Source organism: Glossina fuscipes, unplaced genomic scaffold (assembly GCF_014805625.2).
Source record: "Glossina fuscipes isolate IAEA_lab_2018 unplaced genomic scaffold, Yale_Gfus_2 147, whole genome shotgun sequence".
Taxonomy (NCBI): Eukaryota; Metazoa; Arthropoda; class Insecta; order Diptera; family Glossinidae; genus Glossina; species Glossina fuscipes.
Window position 1 is genome coordinate 2,195,187 of NW_023998490.1, and position 11,117 is coordinate 2,206,303.

At 34.4% G+C, this 11,117-nt stretch overlaps 2 pseudogenes; one reads left to right on the top strand and one right to left on the bottom strand.

The window, feature by feature from the left end:
• Nucleotides 1–279: 279 nt before the first annotated feature.
• On the top strand, nucleotides 280–8,833 carry LOC119641300 (annotated as a pseudogene).
• A 612-nt stretch (nucleotides 8,834–9,445) lies between these two features.
• Nucleotides 9,446–10,367, bottom strand: LOC119641270 (annotated as a pseudogene).
• Between the last annotated feature and the right edge of the window lie 750 nt (nucleotides 10,368–11,117).

The following is an 11,117-nucleotide window of genomic DNA, read 5'->3' on the forward strand; positions in this document are numbered from 1 at the left end:
CGCAGGTGTTATCGATTTGACAGTTAGTTAGGAAATGCAATATTTATTAAGTTGGCTTAAACCAAAACCGAAGTATTATCCAAATGAGACAAGACATCTACCCAACCTCATATTGTTGTTTAACGGAAATATTCAGCGACGTTAGTATATGTTCCCCCAATGTGCTTTCTCCTCCCTTTAAATAGAATTTCATTATCGCATCGTTTGTTTCCCCACTTTGTGGTATGTCATAAAAATGCGTTGTCGAGACAGTTGAGAATATTTCTTCAAGATCACACAATGGCCTGTACTAAGAATATGAATTCTAAGCACAAAAATATGAAACTAAATTCCGCGTTGCAAGATTTGATGTATTCAATGATGAAAGATGCTAACTCAAAAGCTGCCAAAATATCGTTAGATGTTATGGTTGAACCGTATAAGACTGTTATTACTAAATTTATAAATGCGGAAGCGGCTTATCAAATTCTGGAGAACAATATGTTGGGTTTTCAGGTAGTCGTCGGTAAGAAGAAGAAAGCTACAGGTGCTCCGATACGTTCAAATGACAAGCTTCCTCTAACCACTCAAAATATTCAAAGAGAGAATCGTACTTGTAAAGACAAGACTGCTTTCTCAGCTTTATGCTAAAGCACACCAAACTTTAGGCCGCAATTCATAAAATGTTTCACAAGTGGTGTAGAGTATAACTATATAACCTTTTAAAGCGGGCGTACGTCACACCCAGAGGGGTTTAAAATAGATCCCCCCTTTATTATACCTAAGCTTGTCTGTCCCTGTGTACTCTGCCCAAAATGTTTTTGTGTCCTACGTACAGATCCCAATTTTCGAGATATTTTGATGAAGTTTGATATACTGACAATTTCCGACCCAAGGATGAACGCTATTGCAAAACAGTTCGGAACGGAGCACTTTTTAGGCCATTCTTTATATGACGACTTATCAAAATAATTTTAATTTTTAAAATTTCACGGCAAAAATCGCTTAGTAATAGTATGTCGGCATTTGAAACGGATGTGAACACTTTCGATTGGATGGGATAATCGTTTGAGCTGCTTACGAGATAACCATTCGTACAGGAGTCTTTATAGATTGTATCGTCTGCATATATGCATGTAGGGGGCTCCTGTCAGTCGGCTTTGTCCCCGCTCTCCACAAATAGAGTAGTGTTATTCGTATAACGTAATTCCACTAAGTAAAATTTCGAGTCATAATTATCCGCTCACATAGTAGCGCTATTTGGAGAGAGAATTGTGAAGAGAGAACTAAGTCCGAAGTCCGTCTGTATACTATGAGGGTAGTCGGTTTTGGGATAAAATTAGCGTCGAGGAGTCTCAGTCGAACGTAATCAGAGGTTGGACGTTGGCAGAAAAGAAAAACTTTGCCGGCCGAATGCGAGCCAAAGCAAGTGCGTGGTGGTCAAAGGAAAAGCAAATAAAAGAAAAAAAATGATCCCGACAGTTTAAATTAAATGTTGAGAAATCTAAATATTAATGAAAATTTTGTCATATTAAAATTTGAAGTTGATGTTTTATAAGAGATTAAAATTGTTAGTAAAAGAACTTGCGGAATTTTGTATAAAAGCGGTAGAAATAAAGTTTTAGCCAAAAGTTATAGAAATGTAATTTGTGCACGACTATAAATAAATATGTGGAGATCACCCTCGCTATTATTTTCAATAACTTTCCACAAAAAAAAAAGACTGTAAATGTTAAGGACAAATATGAAATGCCTTTGTAAGGATAGTATGTAAATATATGGGAGTGCGATGTAAAACAACATCATAATGAAAAAAATAAATAAATAAAAGGAACCAAACAGGTGTTTTAATACAATTCACAGAGGACGCCATCACTTGGAAGCCTAAAAAAATAATTAATAAATAATTATAAAGAGCGAGTTATTAAGCTTACTGATCATTCCCATATTAAAATTTCCGCTAAATTGATTCTACTAGCAAACACCGAGAAATGTGGCTTATATGTCCAGATGATTGCGAATGTGTTTGCAGGACACACAAATTCTTAAACTGAAGCGAACTCTATTATAACACAATTTAATGTCAAATGAAGGTCATTTTAAGAATTTGCTAAAGCGTGTACAGGTGGGTCTCGTTTTATGCAACTACGTTTTCATTATAAAGACATATAAACATAAAATTGCATAAGCTTTGTCGTTGTATCATTATTAACAGGTAAAATCGAACTCAGACGCTGTAAGAAAAAAAAATATAAATCATCAAGATCGATGAGAAAATAATGTAAATCAAAATGGGGATATCAATGAAAAATTTATCAAAATCAATTTTCAATGCTTTATATTCATTACAGTTCCCCTGTAACTGTTAACTTAGTTTGCGCTTATTTTCACATAATTCTCTTGCTTAACACTTGCCCTGAAATGCACAGTAACATAAAAAAGAAAGCTTCATGTCAAAATTGCCGAATTTATAATGAAGACAAAATAATTATTAATATGTATTTTAATTGACAGAATGGTACAGAATAAACTGCAAAGAAGAAAAAAGTAAATTTTTGAAATTAAATTTGCTTACATGGAATATGTTTCAGCTTTTATACCATCATTTTTTATATTTGGCTCGGCAGAGCGTCATGGTGGCTTTTCCTTCATTTCCTTCATTTTTAATCAATAATTTAAACTTGCCATAGCATTTACTGTTAAAGAATTTTTAACAGCTTTAGATGGTTACAATTTTTGCTCTACAGGTGTTTTTTCACGGCCCAGAACTTGCAACATATTGAAAAAAACTCCTTCATTACAAACAAGAATAATAACAGAATAAACTTGTAATGGGAATGAGAGCACTGAGAGACATTGAAGAAAGATTCCTTAAACAATTTCTTCTGATTTTTCTTATATACTTTATACTTTATCACTGCTCAAATAACCTAATATTTTTAAATACAACCAAAGGTAAACTGATTTAAGAAAATATCTTGTGTGGAACCCTGGTTTTTTTTTTTTGAAAGTTCAATTTTTATGCTATGTAAGAGTTCTTCGAAACAAATGCTTCGATATTCTTGATTTCGTACATTTCCTCTAAAACGGCTTGAGTGAATAAAACATGACTATTCCTTTGGGTTTTTGGAGAAATGCATGAAATCCCTCTTCTCTGAATTACGGTATATTAAAACATTACAAAGTGAAACAATTTATTGGATATTTTAATTCATTTTTATATCTGAAAGGGATATTTCTAAAAGTTTTAGTTTGCTGTTAGTAAATAGTAAAAAACTTTAGTAAATTGCCTTTATAATTACGTTTAATGTCTGCTCTGCGTTTGGCCAGCTGAAGCTGATAATGAATCTGATACAACGAACCAAAGGAAAGTAAATCAGAATGTAGACAATAAAGGAACCCCATAAGACAATCTTCAAAAATACGAAAAATTATATAATTTTTACAAGGAATACCACATTTTACAACTTAAATTAAAAAAGAAGGAAAAATATTAAGATCTCATTACATAAGTAAATTCAGATTGAATTATGCTTGAATTTATTCGACGAAATGCGTCATAAACAAATGAAATACGGTCAAGAGAAAAAACACTTCTGACCTTCAATATTATAAATTGAAGGCGCTGGCCTGATATGCAAAATATTGGCTTCAGTGGGCGGGTCCTTCAACGATGCCTTCTAAAATCTCTCTTCTAGAGGATCTTGCTTTTATAATGAATACGCAAAACTTAGTCTATGGTGCGAGAGTGAAGTTTCGCCGCAAAGAGATCAAATAAAATTGTCAATCTGTCCGTCAATGGCATCAAAGCAAACGATGCAAATCAAACGTAATCTTTCGTAATATCCATCTTAAAATTTCTTAAAAAACGCTGAACCAATCCGCAAACTGCCAAGAAGAATAAACATGAAGGCAGCATTAAATGTATTCGGAGAACAATTTTCGTAGGCAAGAAAGACAATATTAGCATCTAGAAATTCCGAGCCCCTGGAATAAATGATAAATATTTCATTCCCAGCAGGATATGCACACTTGACCTCTTATTGTCAGATCAAGTTATCAAGATTTCGCAGAGCAAAACAAAAAGCAACAACACTGGCAATTGTAACCGAACCATTTACAGTAATAACAACAACCAATTCGATAAATCCAACCCGAATTAGCGCAACTTGTTATAACCCACCAGCCAACAACTCACTAGTAATCCACATGTTTGTTGCAAAAATTACTGATCCATCGCATTTTGAACAAGTGTAGAACACAGGAACTACGGAAAATCAATTCGGAATTCTTGATCCTAAAGAAACTTCAAAATAAGATCAGAACAACAACCGCCTATCCAGAGGGAAAGACAAAGTTAGAGTTAGTAGAATGCAGATTTCACAACCTTTTTATGTCTGAGAAGCGAGTCCTTAAAAAATGTGGCAATGCTTTTTAATTCTGCCAGTTTTTTTAATAACTATGTCTTTTCACATATACAATGAAAGATCATAACGGTTTCTGCTAATTTGTGGAAATTTTGCAGGCGCAAACGCGCATTTCTTTCATTTATTCGATCATTTCAATTTTGACCGCATGTGAAGTAAGATCGCCACAGAAAATTCAATTGAATTCAAAATATTAAATATTCTAGAAAAATTCCAAAAAAAAATCAAAGAAAAATGGCATCAGTGAATAAAATAATAATCAGGTAAGAAGTGAAAAAGTTTTGTTTTTAAATATTTTACATTATGATCATTATTTAAGTCTTAGGAATATACCTAATGGAAGACGTGAGAAACGTGATGATGAGAGAGAAACGATCCTAAGTTAGAACAACATTGAGCATATTATTACTGGATCAGTAGTAAAGAGCTTTTCAAAGGGTTTCCATGAATTTCTTTAAATACCATATACATTCGTTCATGCTGGGCGTGGTAAATTGTTTTTTTTTTTTTGGGATAGGAAACTTGTACAATGGTCTTACGAGTCTAGTGCAAATTAATTTCTCGATGCACTCGCAACAAACAGAGCATCATCGTTGCTTGTTTATGAAAGGTTCTTTCACATTGATGCTAATGCGAGAGCTGCTTAAGAACTTTCACGTATAAAACAATCAAATCTTTAAGTTCGTTGCATGCAAATCAATGTTTTGATTCTTTTATCCCAAATATAAAAGTTTATATAATAAATCCTGGTAAAAATAAGCCTGCATTCTTGCTTATGTAAATTTTAATTTTTCTTTTCTTCGAATGTAATTTTTACCCTGAAGAATGTTTGAAAATATTTGATTCACCATTTTTTTGATTTGATTCTAGTCCAAACATTTTTTATTGCAACTGCAATGTGGCAAAAAAACAAAACAATTATGATGTTACTCTTGCTTTGTTCGTTTATTGCTTCACTAAGAAGAAAATAATTCAACCTGTGCGAAGAAGTTTTTACGCAGTCAATGTGTCGCAAATACCTGCTTAAAGATGTCTTGATATACTCAGAATTATAAAAAATTGAAACTAATTAATTAGGAGGCTTTTTGATTTGCTTTAGTTGAATTAGATAAAGGTAACAGATTGCAGCAAAGCATTTTACCAAATTTCAAAAAAATATAAAATTTACAAAAGTGCAGTAAACTTGAGATCTTGAAAGTTCCAATAAGAAAACGGACGCACAACTTATTTATTTACTTATATTATTAATTTCTATTTATGTGTATAATCAGGTGCACAGGAAGCAGAAGCCCAACATATTTCCCCAGTATTAACAATAGTGCGATACATCAAATAGAGCTTATGAATACAGTTCAATGCTAGGATTTATTTTCATTTTTCACGTAAACATTACTTAGTAAATTAATTACACAACTACTCTTAATGAAGTTTACCATCCAGAAGTTTATAAGTACTTTGGTGCATATTTATTTAGGGATAAGCCATATATATCACTGCATGGAATAGCAGCGCTAGGTATCACAATATTACAACTGGAATCTTTACCAACGATGTTTGGGAACATATAGATAGTTGAACTCTTTTGACGTTCTCTTGAGAAAACCAAGAATATGTTTATCCTTGGAATAATATATGAAAATATAAATTACGACAGAAAGGTGCAAAACATATGCTTGCAAATTAATTTTGGTCGCATCAGATTATAAAATTGACACAATCATAAAAACTAGCAAACATTTTTAAAAAATACGAAAATAACAATCTACAACACACCATCAAAATTATTCTGAAATTGGGCATAAACAATTGTCAGAGATATTTGAAAGCATGGGGTAAAAGTGATAAAGATCTGAGGCCGGTTTATCAGTTCCGATATATGGAGTAAGCTCGATAGTTGCGGATTGTGGACTCGCTGTAACGGGTAGAGAGATGACGCAGCAATTCTATTTTCACGCAGCGATTTCTATAATCGAATGAATATTTTCTGCGAACTACATATTTATCTTAACAAAGATGCAGTTATTGTAAGGAAAGGAATGAAAGGGACTGGCGTTCCGAACACGTCGTCGGAATGCCACAGCGTAAAACAACAAAAATGTACAGCGAAAAATTGAGACATTGAGTGGTATTCTACTAAAAACGCGATTATATGTAAAAGAATGAATGGAAATAGTGGATAGAAAAGGTATAGAGTTCTGGAGTTTCTTCTCTGATAATGCAAGCATTAACAAAAACAATGCTGTTGTTGTATGTGTGTATGATGAAATTTGATTTCTTATTAAATAACGGTCTTACTACACGTTGATATTTAAATCCTTTTTTTAAATTTAATTCATTTGCAGTTACCCATCGGAAGCTTTAATGTACCCGAACGACTAAAACAGGCATATCTTACTTCAAGTTGCACAAAGGAAATGTTGGAAGCAATTAAATGTATATACAAGAATCGCTTTCGAACACTCTTACATTTAGAGGAGATTGAGTGTCTTACCAATATCCGCATGTATAACCGTGAACGAGCCCATTTCACACGTCAGGGAAAGTATTTAGCTCTGGACATAGAAAATCTTTCCGAATGCCGTCCTTCATTAGTAATTGGAGACAGGGTTAAAGCGGAAAACCCCTGGGCCGACGGCAAAAATGGCAAAGAGATCTATATAGGAACGATTCACGAAGTGCTCCGCAATCGAATCCTAATTAGATTCGATGACAACTTTCACCGGGAATATGATTACCGAGATTATCGTCTAGAATTTTGCCTCGCTCGATATGGCTACCGAAAGCAGCAGCACTACGCCATCTCAAGAGCGGCTGAAAATTGGGGGAGCAGTTCTTGTTTCCCTCCCAAGTACAAACGCGTGAACGTCCACAATTGGATGTAAGATTAAATGGCACAATTCCAAACTGAAGTTTATACAGAAGAAAGCCGTAGCAAATATACTACGAGGAAAAATTCGCAACATGCCATATGAGATTTTTGGCCCTCCCGGCCCCGAAAAAACGGCAACGCTAGTGGAAATGATTATACAAATTTTTAAATTGATACCCACTGCACGTATGCTTGTAGGCACACCTTCCAGTAGTTCTGCTGATTTAATAACGTCGTGTTTGCTCGAACGCCCTTTATTCGAAATAGGCGACCTTATACGTGTAGTATCCCATAAGGAGCTCAAAAAAGGGCTTGTATCAGAGCATTTGATGCCGTATTGCGCAACAGGCAACAAATACTAGGACACAGGCCTAAATTACAACTGGGAAGATGAGATGATTGTGACTGAGTCCGGACTCAAAATGAAAAGCCAAATTGAATATTTAGGGCGCCATCGAGTAACGATTGGTACTTGTGCTACACTGGGAAATTTTTTGTTAATGGGTTTTCCACCCAATCATTTTACGCATGTGCTAATTGATGACGCCGACCAGTGCACAGAACCTAAAATTATTGTTGCTGTTGCTCGAGTATCGAATGAGTGTGGCGGGGAAATCCTTGCTGGAGATCCCAATCGTCAAACACTCATTATAAACGAATATGCTCGTGGACGCGGTTTATCCACATCATTTTTGAGGAGAGTTCTTTCGTGCCCTCCATACCTACAAAATTTTGAGCGTTTTCCCATTGATTGTGGTTGTTTTGACCCTCGCCTAGTTTTAAGATTACTCAACAATTACCTGTCGTTGCCGTCCATACTGAATGTTTATAATGAACTGGTAATACCAGGGATCGAAGAGGATTCTAGAGAAGCGGAAATGCTGACCCAACTTGACGACTTACTGCCGCAATCACCAACACATGGCATATTTTTCCACGGATTACATAGTGAAAATATGCAGGAAAGAGACTCGCCGTCGTGGTATAATCCTCATGAAGCGAAGCACGTAAGTTCTCTTCTTTCTCTCTAGTTTAAAAGCACAGTATTTTATAACATTTTTTTTTTTTTCAAGGTTTTCCTAATGACGGTAAAATTATATCGTAAAAACATTAGACCGGAATTCATCGGCATCATAACACCCTACGAAAAACAAGTTAAACGTCTGCGTAAACTTTTCGATGATGCCGACGTAGCAGCGCCTAAAATAGGTACTGTGGAGGACTTCCTAGGACAGGTATAAATTTCGTAAGTTTACACTCATGTTTGAATTAATTGTTGCTTGGTTTTTTTTAGGAACGCAAAATAATATTGATCTCAACAGTGAGATCAAGTAAGGAGTTTATACCTAGCGATGTGCGCCATGCATTAGGTTTCATCCAAAACAGGAAACTAACTAACCTTGCAATTTCTCGATCTCGTTACCTTTTATATATATACGACAACCCCGACCTACTCCTTTTGGATCCTTATTGGTACCTGATTATCAAGCACTGCGTTGACAACGATGCCTATCTTGGTTATGATTTGCCGAAATTGTCTGTAACTTATGAATTTTAATATGTATATATATATAATATTTTAATAGTTTAGTTTCTTGACTTGAATTACTTTTAATTATTTAATTAACTTTTCAATTTGAATTTTTGTCATTCGGAAAATCAAAATACTTTATTAATATGTATAAATATATATATATATATATATATATAAAAGAAATTGTTATTCTTTTTAATGGTTTTAATGGTTTCCTGATTGTGTCCGATTCTTCTTCCTTGACTTGGTCGATTTTGCTCTTCTATCATTTCCTCTAGATGTATATACAGTGTTTTGAAAAATACGCGAACTAAACTTATTTAATTTTACAAGTTATCCGCCTGAGTGGCTTCAAATTTTAAGTGCGCTTTAAAAGAAAAGAATTTATTCTCTGGTTAAATTTATTGCATGTGTATGTGTAAGATATAATTTAAGTATGGATTGAGATTGTGGCCATAACATCTTGTACCGAGGGTTTTTTGTTCTTGCTGTAGTGAATAATAATAATGAAATTAATATACATCTTTTTTCTTTTTAATTGAAGATTTAATACTATTTGCATATTTGCTGCCTTTATGAAATAAGCGCATATAAGTTAGTGTAATAATAATATATGTTCTCAATAATTCGTAAAAATTCCATACAACTGAGCATAAGCATATACGTTTGTTTACAATTCTCGATAATTTTGCATGTATTTGTATGAAAAGCCGCTCGAGTCTTAGGACCTATATCCAAGCCTATACCATCTTCAACTGTACTTACAACTGCATCTTCGGCAAATTTATCACCGCATACAAAATCCATTGGTAAATGGATCTGAACATTGTTTTTTTGAGCTTTGTCCGCCAAGTCTTGAACAATCTTTGATCCTTCTTCATCGCATAACGAAGAACCGATTTTCATATTTCTTAATACTTTTAGAAAGGTAAAAGCCATGCCTCCGCCGATAATCATTTCATTTACCTTGTCCCAATAGATTCCCAATTAATTGAATTTTATCCGCAACTTTGGCGCCGCCCAAAATTGCGACAAAGGGTTTGGGTGGACTATCCAAAGCTTGTGAAACGTACTTAAGTTCCTTGTTTAATAGAAGTCCTGCGGCATGCTTTTCGAAACCCTCGCCCAACATGGAACTATGCGCGCGATGGGCTGTGTCAAAAGCGTCGTTTATATAAACATCGCCTAACTTGGACAAGCTCTCACGGAAAGCCTTCACCTTCTCAGGATCAGCCTTAACCTTAGCTCCCACTATTATCGACGCCCTTGCCCTCTTCTTCCACATGGAAGCGAAGATTTTCTAATAGTATAACACTGCCTTCTATTGGATCCTTACACTTCTCTACCTCTGAGCCAACACAGTCATTCAAGAAAACCACTTCTTTACCCAGTAAAGTTTTCAGTTCTTCAGCCACAGCTGATAATGTATATTTGGGATTTTTATTACCGTCAGGGCGTTTTTCGAAAAAGCATACTTCACGCTGTCTAAAGCGGCTAAAATACGTTGATTACTCACAACTTTACCATCTTTAATTGGGACATTAAAGTCGACTCTAGAAAAAAAGAGAAAGTTACGTTAGAAGAAACAAGGGTAAGTAATCACAGACTACTTAACTAGTTAACTTGTACTGATAGGGTTTTTTTTGTGACTTTCACGGATAGGGGATGGATTGGTACAGCGTTGTAAAAGCAATAGGTTTTACGACCAAAAAGTATAGATTGCGACCAAAATAATAAATATTTAATGAGAGAAAGAAACACACAGAGGAGATAGGCAACAAACAGAACATATGTCTTTGTTTACATTTCAAAATAGATGGCAAAGTACATTTTACTCCTTATTGATTTGACATACGTAATGTATTCTAATAAACCGATTTAATTCATACTTGCTTGGTGTCCAAAATTACAAGAAAAATAAAAATAAAAAAGACATATACATTGTTTCGATAGATTTATATGAGAATTTCCATCTTAACTTAATTTAAAAAAAAAGAAAAACATTAGAATAAAATTATACGTGAAATCTGACCCACCATCAATGGAGTGACTATTGCCGCCTTACGTTTGTATGTTGTAAACGAAGCATCCTCTTCTCTACATCTATCTTAGCTTCTTACTTTCCTCTCTCTGTTTGCAAAGGTTTTTTCTTTCTTTTGCATTGGTTTTTGTTGCAAAGTTGCATTCACATGCGGTTTTAGAAGTAACGGCTTGCTTTACTTTTACGTAATGCTCGAAAGTCGGAGAAATAGTATTCTCCATGAAGACTCATGAATTCTTAAAACTAAAGTTAGAACCAGAGAAAGCT